The following is a 20102-nucleotide window of genomic DNA, read 5'->3' as shown; positions in this document are numbered from 1 at the left end:
TTCTTTTCCCAGCGACGCTGCGCGGCCCGATTTGTAGAGCCGCTCGATTGAGCTTGAGCCCGCCGCAGTCCGGAAGGGTCAGCGCGCTACCTGCTACCAGCACGATTTGCTGGAACCACAGTCTCTCCCGCAATTCTCCAAACACCGATGGATTCTTTGGGCGGTTGCCCTCGGTCGATGCCCGTTGCTCAGACTACGACCTTCCAGGACCTTCCTTTCAGGCGAGATCCCCGTGAGATGATGCCACACTGCAGGTGAGTTCGAACTTACTCGTCGCCACTGTAAAGTCCGCGCCTCAATAATACACGGACTTCGGGAGAACAGTTTAACAGGTACTTTACTGAACAAGAGGCAGCGTCAAACTGAAACTACAGAAGCCTGCTAGGGCCTTTTATACAGGGGTGGTCACTGCCGGTACTGCAGTCTAAGACCAGTTATTCCCTTAAAGGTACATACACAACAGAGACTTACTCAAATTAAATAAGATTTTCTGAGGTAAATGTCTTTTTTTTAGAAAAACTAACAGCAAGAGTTTCTAGAGGGCTAGAAATTCATTATAGCCAAGGAGTGGGCAGTGTTTAGACTAAAAATGATTAAGTAGCACCAGTTGAAAATCATCTAGACTGCATGCAAAATTCGTCCTCACTCCTCATTAAAATGATTGCAGTCATGATTCCCATCTAAAAACCTAAACACATTAGTGCTACACTGAAAAGGTGCACTAATATCGGGTGTAGTCTAAACACAAGTAATGATAGCCACAGCTTTTTTTACTACTTAAAGGGGAGTTCCTTTGATGCTGCAGCACCTCATTCTCAGCATTGTTGGGTGTGCCGCTGCCTCAACAACCATAAGAAGAAGGAAAAAGAGAAACAACACTTATTTATAAATGCTGATGGCAGATTCCACCCGAGAGAGAGAGCCCGGAAGTTTTCCAAGGAAGCTTTGGAGGCATTAGTTTTAGCGGTGGAGAGAAGGTGGGCAGTCCTGTACCAACTGGCAGGATGCCCTCGCCACAAGTCTGCCGGGCTATGTGGAGGGAGGTGGCACACCACATCAGGGGCAGCACTGTGGTCCCCAGGTCCCACACCCCATGCAGGAAGAAGTTTAACGAGCTCTCACGGGTGGTCAGGGTGAGTGAAGGCTTCAACAAATGCTACATACCACCATCTGTAACACAAGCTTCACACACTGCTTCATACACCACACCCCCAGCACCCACCCACAAACAAATGCTACCTAGCAACACTCACACCCACATCTCACACCTTGCACACAATGACAGCTATTCAACTATGGCAGGCACAAGGGTCATTAGTTATTAGAATTCAAGTGATGTGTTTATAGATAAATTTATTAATGATGTTTGGAGTATTTTGCGGTCTCCCTCATTTCACCTTTGCACCCAGGAGGATACTGTGATATGGCGTGAGATAGGAATGGTATGATGGGGATGTGGTGAGCAACGGGGATCTACGGTTTCATTCATTCGAATCACAGTCTGATGAGACAGTCACGGACAGCCCAACCGGAAGGCCGATTGTCTCGCTGCCTCTTCCCTCCCTCCTGTTCCTCCTCCTCCTCCTCCTGAGGTGGTCCCGCAATCCCTGCTGTCAAGGGCTGTGCCCTCACAATGGCCAAGTTGTGGAGCATGCAGCAGACTACCATGGGAAACCCACTCTGGCGAGGTACTGGAGGGCTCCTCCCGAGCAGTCAAGGCAGCGGAACTGTTGCTTCAATAAGCTGATGGTCTGCTCGATGATGTTCCTGGTGGCAGCATGGCTCTCATTATATGAGTGCTGAGCACGTGTTGGGGTTGCGAAGGGGAGTCAGGAGCCAGGTGGAGAGTGGACAGCCCTTGTCTCCGAGCAGCCACCCTCAAACTTGATGTGGTGGCTGGAAGAGTGCTGGCACACCGGTCTGGTGCAGGATAAAGACATCGTGGCTGCTGCCAGGATAGCAGGCGTTGACAATGAGGATTCGCTATCTGTTGTCGCACACCAATTGTGTGAGTGATTTTTAGCAAGTGTTGTACTTTGAAGCCTTTCAAAAATAATGAGGGAGTTTTGTCCTTGCCAGAACACTCCCTGATACCAAAGAACATTGAAATGACTAAGGAAAACTCTTCCAGTAGCAGGAAGTAGCGCACAGCCACTCAAACTGCAAAACCCTGACAGGTACGAGTGATTGGTGAGGATCCCTTTAAAACATCACTGGAGCTGGCTACCTGCTGCTGTACGCCACCTAAAGCTGTCGTTGCTTTCTCCAGCCGATAAGTACCTTGGCTAAAACAAAGTTGGGAGATCGGGCGTCCAGTGAGTGTTGCACACTCACTGACGTCACGATCTCCATCATGCCGAGCTCCCTGGTGATCAAGGTTACCGGCAGCGCTACCGGCACCACCAATATGGCATGTGGTGCTGGAACCAGCATCAGCTGTCGTTACAGCTGTCAGCAGCACGTTAGCGCTAAAGCCACACTAATTTCTCCCCCTCTGTTTTCAAGCATAACCCCCTCACAGTGTAATTGAAAAACCAAGAAACTTTTCAGATAATTGAATTGTTTTGTATTACAAACCCGACAACAATGTAAACAATTTTGTTATCATTAGGATCTTGTCCAAAAACAATATTTTAGGACTATTATTGGAGACATGTTTACAATTGAAAGCAAGACTGGCTATTCACAGATAATGTTGTTTGTAAAACCCACCTTGATATATTCCAAGAGATACAGAAATTGTTGACAGAATTTTACTGGTTGAACATAAGAACATAAGAATTAAGAGCATGTGTAGGTCATATGGCCCCTCGAACCTGCTCCACCATTCAATAAGATCATGGCTGATCTTTGACATTAGCTCCACTTTCCCGCCCGATCTCCATATCCCTTGATTCCCCTAGTGTCCAAAAATCTATCTATCTCAGCCTTGATTATACTCAATGATTCAGCATCCACAGCCCTCTGGGGTAGAGAATTCCAACGATTCACAACCCTCTGACTGAAGAAATTCCTCCTCATCTGAGTCTGAGGCCGACCCCTTATCCTGAGACTATGCTCCCTAGTTCTAGACTCTCCAGCCAGGGGAAACAACCTCTCAACATTTACCCTGTCAATCCCTCTCAGAATCTTATATGTTTCAATGAGATCACCTCTCATTCTTCTAAACTCCAGAGAGCATTTGCCCAATCTACTCAATCTCTCTTCATAGGATAACTCTCTCATCCCAGAGGTCAATCGAGTAAATCTTCCTTGCACCGCCTCCAAGGCAGGTATGTCCTTCCTCAGATAAGGAGACCAAAACTGTGCACAATACTCCAGGCATGGTCTCACCAAGGCCCTGTGTAGTGTATGTACCTTTAAGAGTCCCTGTGTACTGTAATACCGGTAGTGAACACTCGGGTATATAAGCCTGTATAGCGTCTTGTATCTTTTAGTTCACCTCCAGACTTTGTTCAGTAAACACCTGTTAAACCAACTCCTGCATTCCGTGTCTCCATTAACACATGGATACAACAGTGGCGATGAATTGGAAACGGACTTACCTGCAATTCGGCAGCACCTCAAGGAGATCGATTCCTCAGACGAAGGTCGAAGAAGAAAAAAAAACAAAAACAAAAACAAAAAAAAAACTGTGGTTTCACCAGCTAGCCGGGCTGGTGGCAGGTACTGCACTAATCCTTCCTGGGCGGCTGGTTGGGGCTCGATCGGGTGGCTCTGCAGCGGGGCCGAGCAGCGAGTTGGAAGGCAGAGGCAAACAGAGACGGAGGGTGGAGCACTCGGGAGACGGCCGGCGCTGCAAAGCAGGTCGGCGTTCGGACCAAGCAGAGGGAGGGAAAAGTCCCAGAGAGTCCGGCGGGAACGAGTCTCCAACTATTAAAAATATCTGTGTATATAAAAACCGCGGAGAACAGCGTTGTCAGCAGCGGCAGCGGCGGGAAAGCGCGGGAGGCGCCATTTTTTCTCGGCAGGGAAGAAAGGAAAGCGCGGGAGGCGCCATTTTTGATTTTCAGGATGCCTAAGACTGGCAATATTACTGCTTTCGATAGTGATATAGAGGATTGGACCACATATGTGGAAAGAGTGGAGGTATATTGCACAGCGAATGAAGTAGAGGATGATAAAAAGGCATCGGTACTTCTAAATCTGATGGGCGCAAGGACATACGGGCTGTTACGAAACTTAATCACTCCAGCCAAACCAATGGACAAGAATTTAAAGGAGATTGTTGATACCCTACAGGAGCACTTAAACCCAACACTGCTGCTGATAGTGGAACGATTCAAATTCTTCAGGAGGAATCAGCACAAGAATGAAAGTAACACTGATTACCTCACCGAATTAAGAAAGTTGTCAAAGCACTGCCAATTCGGGGCAGGACTGGCAGATTCTCTACGAGACAAATTCATCTGCGGTCTCCTAAGTGAAGGAACACAGAAAAGGCTACTTTCTGAGAAAGATTTGACACTGGACAAGGCTTTCAGTGTGGCTGTAACATAAAAAGCAGCAGCAGCAGGAGCTGCAGAGATACAGCAAAAGCCACAGGACTTCAGCACCCATGAAATGACACGGGGTTTCGAGAGATGTTATCGCTGCGGCAGATCCACCCATGGCCAGAGGGACTGCTGGTTCAAGGACAAAGCATGCAGGCAATGCGGAAAGATGGGACACATTGCACGTGTATGCCGATCTGGAAACAAAAAATCCACTGACAGAAAAAAAATCAATAAGGAAAAGTACAGAAAGGTACAAATGATGACGGACAGTAGCTCCGGAGACCAGAAGAGCGATAGCGACTCCGGAAACAAGAGACTAAGCTGTCTCAAATTACATAATGTAATTGTCAAAGAAGATTACCAGACCATTTGGGTTACCCTCACGATAGCGGGGTCCCCAGTTAAAATGGAGCTAGATGCAGGATCAGCTCTGACCGTCATAAGTCGACGGGATTACGAACGGCTATTTCCGCATATACCTTTGAAAGACACATCCATTATCTTGAAGACATATACGGGGCAGAAAGTATACCCCAGAGGGAAAATAAGAGTGCCTGTTGTATACAACGGCAAGGAAATACAGAAGTTGTATTTATACGTTCTGCAAGATGGTGGTCCACCGTTGTTGGGGCGTGAATGGATCAGGAAGATGCGTTTAGACTGGCACTCCATTCAGGCACTGACGGTGACCAGTAAGAAAAAAAATGATGATGATGTCATACCTGAACGATTAAAAGACATCTTGGCTAACGCCAAAGAAGTATTTCAACAGGAACTAGGAACCTTGAAAGGCGTCACCGCCTCAATAAAAGTGGAAGATGCGGCAATTCCCAAGTTTTTTAAGGCAAGGCCGGTGCCATACGCAATTCGTCCAGCAGTCGAGGCAGAGCTGGAGAATTTGGAAAAAGCAGGCGTGTTATCCAAGGTAGATTGGAGCGAGTGGGCAACACCCATCATCCCGGTCATGAAGAAAATGTTGAATAATGATAAATCTGAAGAACAGAGAAAAATTCGCATCTGTGGGGACTTCAAGGTGACTGTAAACCCAGTCCTTCACACGATACAGTATCCTCTTCCAAGGATAGAAGATATTTTCGCCTCACTATCCGGAGGGAAACGTTTCACCAAAATTGACTTGGCACAGGCATATCTACAGATGGAGGTTGAGGAGGCCTCTAAAAAGTATCTCACGATAAACACACACAAAGGCCTGTACCAGTACAATCGACTGGTTTTCGGAGTAGCATCAGCTCCAGCTATCTGGCAAAGAGCTATGGAGCAAGTCCTGCAAGGGATTCCGGGGACTCAATGCTACCTAGACGACATCCTTGTAACAGGAGAAAACGACAACGAGCACCTTGCCAATTTGGAGCAGGTGCTCACTAGGCTGAGAGAACGGGGCCTACGAGCAAATCGCCCCAAGTGCGAATTTTTCCCGAAACAAATATCATATTGTGGCCATATAATTAACGAAGAAGGGTTGCATAAGTCACCTGAAAAAATTGAAGCGGTCATAAAAGCCCCAGCACCTGAAAATGTCTCACAATTAAGGTCATTCCTGGGATTGATAAATTACTATCATAAATTTTTACCGAACTTGTCAACTGTTCTGCACCCTCTTAACGCACTGCTACAAACGGGAGTAATTTGGAAATGGAGCGAAGACTGTAAACGTGCCTTCCATAAATGCAAAGGCTTGATCATGTCCAAGGAAGTGTTGGCTCATTACAACCCATCACTGCCAATCAGACTGGCGTGCGATGCATCCCCTTACGGTGTAGGAGCGGTATTATCGCATAGATTCCCTGATGGCTCGGAGCGGCCGATAGCTTTTGCGTCACGCTCATTGAACTCAGCTGAGCGTAACTATGCCCAGATCGACAGGGAAGCACTCAGCCTGGTGTGGGGAGTGAAGAAATTCAACCATTACCTACACGGACAAAAATTTACCTTGTTGACTGACCATCAACCCCTCGTCTCCATCTTCAACCCTAAAAAGGGCGTTCCCATTATGACAGCGCAAAGGCTACAGAGGTGGTCCCTTTTCCTAGGGGCACACCAATATGACATAGAATACAAAGGATCAAAACAGCATGGGAATGCTGACGGTTTATCGCGCCTACCGTTGCCAACGGTAGAAGAGGCACCTACAGTAGACCCAGTGGAGATGTTCCACTCAACCATAGTAGAATGTCTACCAGTAACAAATTCTACCATTGAAAAGGAAACAAGAAATGACCAGACTCTCTCACGAGTCTACGATTTAACGGTGAAGGGATGGCCAGCACATGGCGAACCACTGTTGCCAGCATTCTCGCAAAGAAGAGAACAGCTGTCAGTGTGCCGAGGAACCTTGATGTGTGGATCCAGAGTGGTGATTCCACCCAAACTCCAGGATAAAGTGCTAAAGGAGCTTCACGAGGGGCACCTGGGTGGAGTGAAAATGAAGAACCTAGCCAGAGTGTTTGTGTGGTGGCCAGGTATCGATGGAGACATCGAAGAAATGACCAAGAGCTGTCTAGGATGCCAGAAGGTCCAAAACGCTCCACCACAAGCCCCTCTACATCCATGGGAGTGGCCCTCATCCCCCTGGCAAAGGGTACACATCGACTTTGCTGGTCCATTTATGGACTCAATGTTCTTAATCGCGGTTGATGCACACTCCAAGTGGCCGGAGGTAATAAAGATGTCCTCCACCACCACAGAAAAAACCATCACAGTATTAAGGACCATATTTGCCAGGAATGGGCTGCCTGAACAGATCTGTTCTGATAATGGACCGCAATTTGTGTCCGAAGAATTCAGGAAGTTCTTAAAAAACAATGGGGTTAAGCACTACACGTCCGCCCCATACCATCCCGCCACCAATGGATTAGCTGAAAGGTTTGTCCAGACCTTCAAGAAGGCCATAAAGGCCATGGGTAATGAAGACATAAATCTACAACATAAGGTAGATAACTTCTTGTTTGCGTACAGGAATGCAACACATGTGGTTACAAACCAAACTCCCGCCATGATGTTTTTCAATAGAAGACTAAGATGCCGGCTGGATTTGATCAAGCCAAACATCAGAAGGGCCGTAGAGAACCGGCAATTTCAAGGCATGAATGAAAGGCCAACTAGAACCTTCCAGATAGGTCAACAAGTTTTGGCCCGGGACTACCGTACCGAGAAATGGCAGCCTGGAACTATTTGCACACGACTAGGACCGCTGATGTATACTGTGGACATTGGTGAAAGCATAATAAGGCGCCATGCTGACCAGATCATAGAGTCATCCGAAAAGGGACAACCTACACCACAACTCTATACGCCTAATGATGAAGCAGACATACCCATAGTATCTACCTCCGACCCGGTGATACTGGAACCAGATGAACCCGACACCGGCATTCAAGCCGAATCAACCTTGCCAAAAGAACCTACTACACCACCGAAAACTACTACACCACCGAGGCGTTATCCGGACCGAGTCAGGAAGCCTCCAGAGTTATAATTGATTAACTGCAGCAAATGTGCAGATTATTGTTCTTGTAAACATGTTAATTAATGATTACTTAAAATGTTATGTACTAATTAGCTAAAAGGGGAGGAATTGTAGTGTATGTACCTTTAAGAGCCCCTGTGTACTGTAATACCGGTAGTGACCACTCGGGTATATAAGCCTGTATAGCGTCTTGTATCTTTTAGTTCACCTCCAGACTTTGTTCAGTAAACACCTGTTAAACCAACTCCTGCATTCCGTGTCTCCATTAACACACGGATACAACACCCTGTATAATTGTAGTAAGACTACCTTACTCTTGCACTAAAGGCCAACATGCCATTTGCCTTCCTAATTGCTTGCTGCACCTGCATGCTAACTTTCAGTGTTTCCTGTATGAGGACACCCTAATCTCTCTCGCCATCTATTCTTCCTACCAAAGTGAATAACCTCACAATTCCCCACATTATACTCCATCTGCCACCTTATTGCCCACTCACTTAACCTGTTTATATCCCTTTGCAGGCTCTCTCTGTCCTCCTCACAACTAACTTTTCCACCTAGCTTTCTATCATCAGCAAACTTGGATACATTGCACTCGGTCCCTTCATCTAGGTCATTAATATAGATTATAAATAGCTGAGGGCCAAGCACTGATCCTTGCAGCACCCCACTCGTTACAATCTGTCATCCGGAAAATGACCTGTTTATCCCTACTCCCTGTTTGCTGTCCATTAACCAATCCTCTATCCATGCTAACATATTACCCCAACCCCAGGAGCCCTTATCTTGCTTAGCAAACTTTTATGTGGCACCTTATCGAATGCCTTTTGGAAATCCAAATACACTACATCCACTTTATCTAATCTGCCAAGTTACATCCTCAAAAAACTCGAATAAATCTGTTAAATATGATTTTCCTTTCATAAAACTATGTTGACTCTGCCGAATCATATTATGATTTTCTAAGTGCCCTGTTACCACATCCTTAATAATAGATTCCAGACCAGGAGGAGAGGAGTCTGAAGGGATCGTGAGCCGGGAGCAGCAAGGGGTGGGGGGGGGAGGGGAGTCTGAAGGGATCGTGAGCCGGGAGCAGCAAGGGGTGGGTGGGAGGGAGGGGAGTCTGAAGGGACCGTGGGCCGGGAGCAGCAAGGGGTGGGGGGGGGAGGGAAGTCTGAAGGGATCGTGAGCCGGGAGCAGCAAGGGGTGTGGGGGGGAGGGAAGTCTGAAGGGATCGTGAGCCGGGAGCAGCAAGGGGTGGGGGGGGGGAGGGAAGTCTGAAGGGACCGTGAGCCGGGAGCAGCAAGGGGTGTGGGGGGGAGGGGAGTCTGAAGGGACCGTGAGCCGGGAGCAGCAAGGGGTGGGGGGGGGAGGGGAGTCTGAAGGGACCGTGAGCCGGGAGCAGCAAGGGGTGGGGGGGAGGGGAGTCTGAAGGGATCGTGGGCCGGGAGCAGCAAGGGGTGGGGGGGGGGAGGGAAGTCTGAAGGGACCGTGAGCCGGGAGCAGCAAGGGGTGTGGGGGGGAGGGAAGTCTGAAGGGACCGTGAGCTGGGAGCAGCAAGGGGTGGGTGGGGGAGGGGAGTCTGAAGGGACCGTGGGCCGGGAGCAGCAAGGGGTGGGGGGGAGGGAAGTCTGAAGGGACCGTGAGCCGGGAGCAGCAAGGGGTGGGTGGGGGAGGGAAGTCTGAAGGGACCGTGGGCCGGGAGCACTAAGGGGTGGGGGGGAGGGGAGTCTGAAGGGATCGTGAGCCGGGAGCAGGGGGGGAGGGAAGTCTGAAGGGATCGTGAGCCGGGAGCAGCAAGGGGTGGGGGGGAGGGGAGTCTGAAGGGATCGTGAGCCGGGAGCAGCAAGGGGTGGGGGGGGGAGGGAAGTCTGAAGGGATCGTGAGCCGGGAGCAGCAAGGGGTGTGGGGGGGAGGGGAGTCTGAAGGGACCGTGGGCCGGGAGCAGCAAGGGGTGGGGGGGAGGGGAGTCTGAAGGGACCGTGAGCCGGGAGCAGCAAGGGGTGGGGGGGGGAGGGAAGTCTGAAGGGACCGTGAGCCGGGAGCAGCAAGGGGTGTGGGGGGGAGGGGAGTCTGAAGGGACCGTGGGCCGGGAGCAGCAAGGGGTGGGGGGGAGGGGAGTCTGAAGGGACCGTGGGCCGGGAGCAGCAAGGGGTGTGGGGGGGAGGGGAGTCTGAAGGGACCGTGGGCCGGGAGCAGCAAGGGGTGTGGGGGGGAGGGGAGTCTGAAGGGACCGTGAGCCGGGAGCAGCAAGGGGTGGGGGGGAGGGGAGTCTGAAGGGATCGTGAGCCGGGAGCAGCAAGGGGTGGGGGGGGGGAGGGGAGTCTGAAGGGACCGTGAGCCGGGAGCAGCAAGGGGTGTGGGGGGGGGGGAGTCTGAAGGGACCGTGAGCCGGGAGCAGCAAGGGGTGTGGGGGGGAGGGAAGTCTGAAGGGATCGTGAGCCGGGAGCAGCAAGGGGTGTGGGGGGGAGGGAAGTATGAAGGGATCGTGAGCCGGGAGCAGCAAGGGGTGTGGGGGGGAGGGAAGTCTGAAGGGATCGTGAGCCGGGAGCAGCAAGGGGGTGGGGGGGAGGGGGGGGGGGAGTCTGAAGGGATCGTGGGCCGGGGAGCAGCAAGGGGCGGGGGGGGAGGGAAGTCTGAAGGGACCGTGAGCCGGGAGCAGCAAGGGGTGGGGGGGAGGGGAGTCTGAAGGGATCGTGAGCCGGGAGCAGCAAGGGGCGGGGGGGAGGGAAGTCTGAAGGGACCGTGAGCCGGGGAGCAGCAAGGGGTGGGGGGGAGGGAAGTCTGAAGGGATCGTGAGCCGGGAGCAGCAAGGGGTGGCGGGGAGGGAAGTCTGAAGGGATCGTGAGCCGGGAGCAGCAAGGGGTGGCGGGGGGGAGGGAAGTCTGAAGGGACCGTGAGCCGGGAGCAGCAAGGGGTGGGGGGGAGGGGAGTCTGAAGGGATCGTGGGCCGGGAGCAGCAAGGGGTGGGGGGGAGGGGAGTCTGAAGGGACCGTGAGCCGGGAGCAGCAAGGGGTGGGGGGGGGGGGAGTCTGAAGGGATCGTGAGCCGGGAGCAGCAAGGGGTGGGGGGGGGGGGAGGGGAGTCTGAAGGGATCGTGGGCCGGGAGCAGCAAGGGGTGGGCGGGGGGAGGGGAGTCTGAAGGGATCGTGGGCCGGGAGCAGCAAGGGGTGGGGGGGAGGGGAGTCTGAAGGGATCGTGGGCCGGGAGCAGCAAGGGGTGGGGGGGGAGGGGAGTCTGAAGGGATCGTGGGCCGGGAGCAGCAAGGGGTGGGGGGGGAGGGGAGTCTGAAGGGACCGTGGGCCGGGAGCAGCAAGGGGTGGGGGGGGGAGGGGAGTCTGAAGGGATCGTGAGCCGGGAGCAGCAAGGGGTCGGGGGGGGGGAGGGGAGTCTGAAGGGATCGTGAGCCGGGAGCAGCAAGGGGTGGGGGGGAGGGGAAGTCTGAAGGGATCGTGAGCCGGGAGCAGCAAGGGGTGGGGGGGAGGGGAGTCTGAAGGGATCGTGAGCCGGGAGCAGCAAGGGGTGGGGGGGGGGAGGGGAGTCTGAAGGGACCGTGAGCCGGGAGCAGCAAGGGGTGGGGGGGAGGGGAGTCTGAAGGGATCGTGAGCCGGGAGCAGCAAGGGGTGGGGGGGGGGGAGGGGAGTCTGAAGGGATCGTGAGCCGGGAGCAGCAAGGGGTGGGGGGGAGGGAAGTCTGAAGGGATCGTGAGCCGGGAGCAGCAAGGGGTGGGGGGGAGGGGGGGGGAGTCTGAAGGGATCGTGGGCCGGGAGCAGCAAGGGGTGGGGGGGAGGGGAGTCTGAAGGGATCGTGAGCCGGGAGCAGCAAGGGGTGGGGGGGAGGGGAGTCTGAAGGGATCGTGAGCCGGGAGCAGCAAGGGGCGAGGGGGAGGGAAGTCTGAAGGGATCGTGAGCCGGGAGCAGCAAGGGGCGGGGGGGAGGGGAGTCTGAAGGGATCGTGAGCCGGGAGCAGCAAGGGGTGGGGGGGAGGGGAGTCTGAAGGGATCGTGAGCCGGGAGCAGCAAGGGGCGGGGGGGAGGGAAGTCTGAAGGGATCGTGAGCCGGGAGCAGCAAGGGGCGGGGGGGAGGGAAGTCTGAAGGGACCGTGAGCCGGGAGCAGCAAGGGGTGGGGGGGAGGGAAGTCTGAAGGGATCGTGAGCCGGGAGCAGCAAGGGGTGGCGGGGAGGGAAGTCTGAAGGGATCGTGAGCCGGGAGCAGCAAGGGGTGGCGGGGGGGAGGGAAGTCTGAAGGGACCGTGAGCCGGGAGCAGCAAGGGGTGGGGGGGAGGGGAGTCTGAAAGGATCGTGGGCCGGGAGCAGCAAGGGGTGGCGGGGGGGAGGGGAGTCTGAAGGGATCGTGGGCCGGGAGCAGCAAGGGGTGTGGGGGGGAGGGAAGTCTGAAGGGACCGTGAGCCGGGAGCAGCAAGGGGTGGGGGGGAGGGGAGTCTGAAGGGATCGTGGGCCGGGAGCAGCAAGGGGTGGGGGGGGGGGGGAGTCTGAAGGGATCGTGGGCCGGGAGCAGCAAGGGGTGGCGGGGGGAGGGGAGTCTGAAGGGATCGTGGGCCGGGAGCAGCAAGGGGTGGGGGGGAGGGGAGTCTGAAGGGATCGTGGGCCGGGAGCAGCAAGGGGTGGGGGGGGAGGGGAGTCTGAAGGGATCGTGAGCCGGGAGCAGCAAGGGGTGGGGGGGGGGAGGGGAGTCTGAAGGGATCGTGAGCCGGGAGCAGCAAGGAGTGTGGGGGGGAGGGAAGTCTGAAGGGATCGTGAGCCGGGAGCAGCAAGGGGTGGGGGGGAGGGAAGTCTGAAGGGATCGTGAGCCGGGAGCAGCAAGGGGTGGCGGGGGGGAGGGAAGTCTGAAGGGACCGTGAGCCGGGAGCAGCAAGGGGTGGGGGGGAGGGGAGTCTGAAGGGACCGTGGGCCGGGAGCAGCAAGGGGTGGGGGGGAGGGGAGTCTGAAGGGATCGTGAGCCGGGAGCAGCAAGGGGTGGGGGGGGGGGGGAGTCTGAAGGGATCGTGAGCCGGGAGCAGCAAGGGGTGGGGGGGGGGGGGAGTCTGAAGGGATCGTGAGCCGGGAGCAGCAAGGGGTGGGGGGGAGGGGAGTCTGAAGGGATCGGGAGCCGGGAGCAGCAAGGGGTGGGGGGGAGGGGAGTCTGAAGGGATCGTGAGCCGGGAGCAGCAAGGGGTGGGGGGGGGGGGAGGGGAGTCTGAAGGGACCGTGGGCCGGGAGCAGCAAGGGGTGGGGGGGAGGGGAGTCTGAAGGGATCGTGAGCCGGGAGCAGCAAGGGGTGGGGGGGAGGGGAGTCTGAAGGGATCGTGAGCCGGGAGCAGCAAGGGGTGGGGGGGAGGGGAGTCTGAAGGGATCGTGAGCCGGGAGCAGCAAGGGGTGGGGGGGAGGGGAGTCTGAAGGGATCGTGGGCCGGGAGCAGCAAGGGGTGGGGGGGAGGGGAGTCTGAAGGGATCGTGAGCCGGGAGCAGCAAGGGGTGGGGGGGAGGGGAGTCTGAAGGGATCGTGGGCCGGGAGCAGCAAGGGGTGGGGGGGAGGGGAATCTGAAGGGACCGTGAGCCGGGAGCAGCAAGGGGTGGGGGGGGGGGGAGGGGAGTCTGAAGGGACCGTGGGCCGGGAGCAGCAAGGGGTGGCGGGGGGAGGGGAGTCTGAAGGGATCGTGGGCCGGGAGCAGCAAGGGGTGGGGGGGAGGGGAGTCTGAAGGGATCGTGAGCCGGGAGCAGCAAGGGGTGGGGGGGAGGGGAGTCTGAAGGGATCGTGAGCCGGGAGCAGCAAGGGGTGGGGGGGAGGGGAGTCTGAAGGGACCGTGAGCCGGGAGCAGCAAGGGGTGGGGGGGAGGGGAGTCTGAAGGGATCGTGGGCCGGGAGCAGCAAGGGGTGGGGGGGGGGAGGGGAGTCTGAAGGGATCGTGAGCCGGGAGCAGCAAGGGGTGTGGGGGGGAGGGGAGTCTGAAGGGACCGTGAGCCGGGAGCAGCAAGGGGTGTGGGGGGGAGGGGAGTCTGAAGGGATCGTGAGCCGGGAGCAGCAAGGGGTGTGGGGGGGAGGGGAGTCTGAAGGGACCGTGGGCCGGGAGCAGCAAGGGGTGGGGGGGAGGGGAATCTGAAGGGAGCATGGGCCGGGAGCAGCAAGGGGCGGGGGGGAGGGGAATCTGAAGGGACCGTGGGCCGGGAGCAGCAAGGGGTGGGGGGGAGGGGAATCTGAAGGGACCGTGGGCTGGGAGCACTAAGGGGTGGTGGGGAGGGGAATCTGAAGGGACCGTGGGCCGGGAGCACTAAGGGGTGGGGGGGAGGGGAATCTGAAGGGAGCATGGGCTGGGAGCAGCACAGGTGAGGTGGGGAAGGTGCCAGAGGAGCAGCGACAGGGTGTCAACAACAATCGATGGCCGGAAGAGCATGGGGGGAGGTGCCAGAGGAGCGTGAGGGGGGGGGAGGGGGGAGGCCTGAGTGGGGGATCGGAGGCCGTGGGAGGTGTAATGTATTTACCTTTAAGGGGGGAACTACTTTTTACAGCTCATGTATACTGTAGTACCGGCAGTGACCACACCTGTATATAGCACTGAGTAGTAATCTGTACAGTTCAGTTCCAGAGTGAGCCACGTTGTGTAAACACCTGTTGTACTGTTCTCCTGCAGTCTGTGTCTTACTACTGACGGACACAACATTGGCGACGAGGCAAATTCGATCCTACCTGCAACTCTGCATAACCTCCCAGGGATTCGTTCCTGGAGACCAGTAGATTGGGAGTCAAGGCCGGAGAAACGGGCGTCGACCACGGGCAACCGCCCAGTCATCCAGCAGAGACTCGAGAATTGCGGGGGAGGCTGTTGAGAGCCAGGCTTGGCTTTCCAGTCGCGGTGGTCCAGCGAAACGGGCTGGCAATAGGTAGTGCGCAGACACTTCCCGGACAGCGGTGGGCTAGAGCACGACCGAGCGGCACAGCAATGGGCCGAGCAGCGTCGAAGGGAGGGAGAGAGGGAGGGCAGAGCGCACAGGGCGCAGCCGGTGTTCAGGGGCCGAGCAGCGTCGAGGAGAGGGAGAGAGACGCGCAGAAACCCGTGAGGCGCCGCCATTGCCACGAGGACCGCCGAGAGCGGCGTTGGCAGCAGCGGGGGAGGAAGGAAAGCGCGGGAGACGCCATTTTAAGCCATTTTAAACCACACGCAAAATGCCGAAGAGTGGCAGTATCACCGCATTTGACAATGAAGTCGAAGATTGGACTACATATGTTGAATGAATAGAGGTATGCTGCAAGGCAAATGAGGTGTCAGATGACAAGAAAGCGCCGGTATTGTTAAATTTAATGGGTGCAAAGACGTATGGCTTATTACGAAATCTAGTAACCCCAGCGAAGCCAGTGGAAAAGAGTTTTGGAGACATAGTGACGATACTACAGGAACATTTAAACCCCACACCGCTGCTGATAGCAGAAAGATTCAAGTTTCACAAACGGAACCAGCATAAGGATGAAAGCAATGCTGAATATTTAACAGAACTGCGCAAACTATCGAAACACTGCCAGTTTGGAACGGGACTAGCAGATACCTTAAGGGACAAGTTTGTGTGTGGGCTTCAAAGTGAAGGAACCCAGAAACGGCTTTTATCTGAAAAGGACCTTACGCTGGACAAGGCTTTCAGCACTGCGGTATCATATGAAGCAACAGCACGGGGTGCTGCAGAGATACAACAGAGACCGCAAGAATATGGCACAAACGAAATGTCATACAGAACAGAGAAGTGCTATCGCTGCGGCAGAACAACACACGACCACAATGATTGCTGGTTCAAAGACAAAGTGTGCAGACAGTGTGGAAAAGTAGGACACATAGCACGAGTCTGCAGGTCGGGAAAGAAAACCAGCATTAAGAAATCTCCAAAAGAAAAGTACAAGAAGGTACATAAGGTGACGGAGAATGGTTCAGATGAACAAAAGAGTGATACCGACTCCGAAAGCAGGGAGTTGAGTTGTCTGAAACTACATAACGCGATCAAAACGGAGGATCACCGAACCATTTGGGTCACTCTCAAGATAGCAGGAGTCCAGGTAAAAATGGAATTGGACACAGGATCAGCCCTAACAGTCATAAACCGATGGGACTACGAGCGGCTATTCTCACACATACCCTTGAGAGACACAAAAATTATTTTGAAGACGTACACGGGGCAAAAAGTCTACCCCAAAGGAAAAATAAGGGTGACCGTTATATATAACGGTAAGGAAACACCAAAACTAGACCTGTATGTATTGCAAGATGGAGGACCACCATTACTGGGACGTGAATGGACCCGGAAAATACAGCTGGATTGGCATTCCATACAAGCACTGACTGTGGCTGACAAAAAGGATGACGACGTCACACCTGGGCGACTGTCAAAGATCCTAACCGACACGCAAGAAGTGTTCCAGCAAGGACTCGGAACACTAAAAGGCATGACAGCAACAATTAAAATAGAAGAAAACGCAAGCCCAAAATTTTTTAAGGCCAGACCGATACCTTATGCGATCCGCCCAGCTGTCGAAGCAGAGCTGGAGAGTTTGGAACGTTCAGGAGTACTGTCCAAGGTAGACTGGAGCGAGTGGGCTACACCCATCGTCCCTGTGATGAAAAAGTTGTTGAGCAGCACGCCTGGGGAACCAAGGAAGGTTCGCATCTGTGGGGACTTTAAGGTAACAGTGAACCCAGTCCTTCACACCGTGCAATATCCACTTCCGCGGATTGAAGATATTTTCGCCTCGCTATCTGGAGGGAAATGCTTCACTAAGATTGATCTGGCCCAGGCGTATCTGCAAATGGAGTAGAAGAAGCATCAAAAAAATACCTCACAATCAACACCCATAAAGGTCTCTACCAATACAACCGGCTGGTATTCGGGGTAGCATCAGCTCCGGCTATTTGGCAAAGGGCAATGGAACAAGTCCTGCAAGGGATCCCAGGGACCCAGTGTTATTTGGACGACATCCTGGTCACAGGCGAAAATGACAGTGATCACCTCAGCCGAGCGTAACTATGCCCAGATTGACAGGGAGGCCCTCAGCCTAGTGTGGGGAATGAAAAAGTTCGATCAATATCTGCACGGGCAGAAATTCACCTTGCTGACTGACGACCAGCCTCTTGTCTCCATTTTTAATCCAAAGAAGGGCGTTCCGGTGATGACTGCGCAATGACTACAAAGATGGTCACTCTTTCTAGGGGCGCACCACTATGAGATTGAATATAAGGGCACGAAACAGCATGGAAACGCTGATGGGCTGTCACGCCTGCCACTGCCTACTGCGGAGGAAGCACCAGCAGTGGATCCTGTCGAAATATTTCATTCGACTATAGTTGAATACCTACCAGTAACTAACGCTCGTATAGAAAAGGAGACCCGAAATGACCCGACACTGTCTCGGGTGTATGATTTGACAGTGAAGGGATGGCCAGCACATGGCGACTCACTGTTGCCAGCATTCTCGACAAGAAGAGAACAGCTGTCAGTGTGCCGGGGGACCTTGATGTGTGGATCCCGAGTGGTAATTCCACCCAAGTTAAGGGATAGAGTGCTCAATGAGCTTCATGAGTGTCATCTGGGAGGGGTAAAAATGAAAAGCCTTGCCAGGGCTTATGTGTGGTGGCCGGGAATCAATAAACAAATCGAGGACCTGACCAAGAGCTGCTCAGGATGCCAGAAAGTCCAAAATGCACCACCACATGCCCCTCTACACCCATGGGAGTGGCCCTCATCTCCATGGCAATGGGTGCATATTGATTTTGCTGGTCCATTCATGGACTCAATGTTTTTAATAGCCATGGATTTGCACTCGAAATGGCCTGAGGTCATCAAAATGTCCTCCACCACCACGGAGAAAACTATTGCAGTCCTACGGACCATTTTTGCCAGGAACGGCTTGCCAGAACAGATTTGCTCCGATAACGGACCACAGTTTGTGTCCGACGAGTTCCGGAGGTTTATGAAGAAGAATGGGGTAAGGCATTACACATCCGCCCCATATCATCCAGCCACAAATGGATTGGCGGAGAGGTTCGTACAAACCTTTAAGAAGGCAATAAAGGCTATGTACAATGACAACATTCCGCTGCAGCATAAGGTGGACAATTTCCTGTTCGCCTACCGGAATGCGACACATGCAATCACCAACCAGGCCCCGGCCATGATGTTCTTTAACCGAAGGTTAAGATCTCGCCTGGATTTGCTCAGACCAAACGTACGAAGAGATGTTGAGAGTAAGCAATTCCAGCACATCCATGAGAAGCCAACAAGGAGCTTCAATGTAGCGCAACCAGTCTTGGCCCGCGACTACCGAACAGAGAAATGGCAGCCAGGAACGATATGCACACGGCAGGGCCCACTAATGTACACAGTGGATGTTGGGGAGAACATCGTGAGACGCCATGCTGACCAGATCCTAGAGTCACAGGAACAAGTCAACCCCATGCCTCGCCCATATGTACCTGGTGAGGAACCCGACGTACAGGTCGCATCTACCCCAGAAACAGTAGCATTGTAATGTATATACCTTTAAGGGGGGAACTACTTTTTACAGCTCATGTATACTGTAGTACCGGCAGTGACCACACCTGTATATAGCACTGAGTAGTAATCTGTACAGTTCAGTTCCAGAGTGAGCCACGTTGAGTAAACACCTGTTGTACCGTTCCCCTGCAGTCTGTGTCTTACTACTGACGGACACAACAGGAGGGAACGGAGGCCTCCTGGCGAGGTGTGGGAGGGTGGTCTCCGATCGCAGAGGGTGGGTTAGGTAGGGGCACTTGATCCAGGAGGTAAGTGTAAAGGCCCTTATCTCCAGGATCCAGCAGTCCTCGCCTTGCATTAGCTGGCTGGTTTCACGAGGCCTGCAAAACCTGACCAGCTAAAGTTAAATTCAAAATGGAGGTTAAAGCAGAGGCTTCCAGCCTCATCATTATAATATTTAAATAGTCTACCCGCCTCCTGGCAGCGGATTGGTTGCCCACATCCCGTCCCACCTCTGTTAAAACTGGAAGTGGGCTGATTGGAGGCGGGTTCAGGTCGGGATTCAGATGTTTAACACTTTAACTTCCCACACGCCCCAACCCACCCATTATTTTTAAAAGTTAAAATTCTCCCCATTGTGTCTATAATATAAAAATACTGAACATGCTGATAGATAATACTGTACTCAGGTAAAATAAAAATAAAATTGCAAATATACTTACGCTGCTTACAGTAAGACATGCTTATTGTAGGTTCTGAATTCAGAAATTTTAAGTTCCATACCGTGTCAAATTTTTAGTCCACCACTCCTACTCTCTCATTGCTGCTAAAAGTAATGATGTAAATTCTCACTTGACCATTTATACGTCTTTCCATTTGTGAATATTAACTTGTTACTTCAGTAACTTAAAAAATGTTTGTTCTTTCACTGGATCACTTTCAAAAATGGGCACTGTCTGTAAGCCCGATATTTATACATATACCATCACCTTAGTAACTTAATAAGTGGCATGTGGAAAAAGACTTGCACCTGGAAGCCGTAGGGTACCTGTAACCATTTTGTTCTTGAACATTTGATTGTGATTACTAGAAATTTAATAATTAGTCATCCTAGTAACTACCGTCTATTAAATAGTTAAAATTTTAGGCGGCATTGACATTAAAATATGGTATCCTTAATTGAGTGAAATTAGTTAGTCTGTAATTGGGCACTGGGTACAGTACTTTAGGGCTGGAAGAAGAACTGACTGCACATAAGTGTTGACTTACAAAATAGATTACCAAGTAATACTGAGGTGACATAATGGGCCATATTTTCCGATCGGAGGCTTCCTGCGTGGGGAGGACTCCGATCTGGAAAAATCTACGGACTTACCTGAGGGCTCCCGAGGTCTGGACACTTCCGCTCCTGGGCCTCTCCAACTGGAAATGCGCAGGGCCCACGTATCCCAGAGATGCATGTGGTTCGCAAGCGTCTCTGGGATCACGTGGGCCATGGGGATCCAATAGGAGAAGGGAATCTCCCTTCATACACTTGACAGATAGACCTGTCGAATATATGAATGGAGATCACACCAAAAATACTGTAAAACATTAAATAATTTTTTTTAATCAATTTTTTTAAATGAGTTCAAATTACAATAAATTAAATAT

This window comes from Somniosus microcephalus, chromosome 3 (genome assembly GCF_052327205.1).
Source record: "Somniosus microcephalus isolate GS21.2 chromosome 3, FLI_Smic_1.0, whole genome shotgun sequence".
Classification (NCBI taxonomy): domain Eukaryota; kingdom Metazoa; phylum Chordata; class Chondrichthyes; order Squaliformes; family Somniosidae; genus Somniosus; species Somniosus microcephalus.
This window is presented reverse-complemented; position numbering follows the sequence as displayed.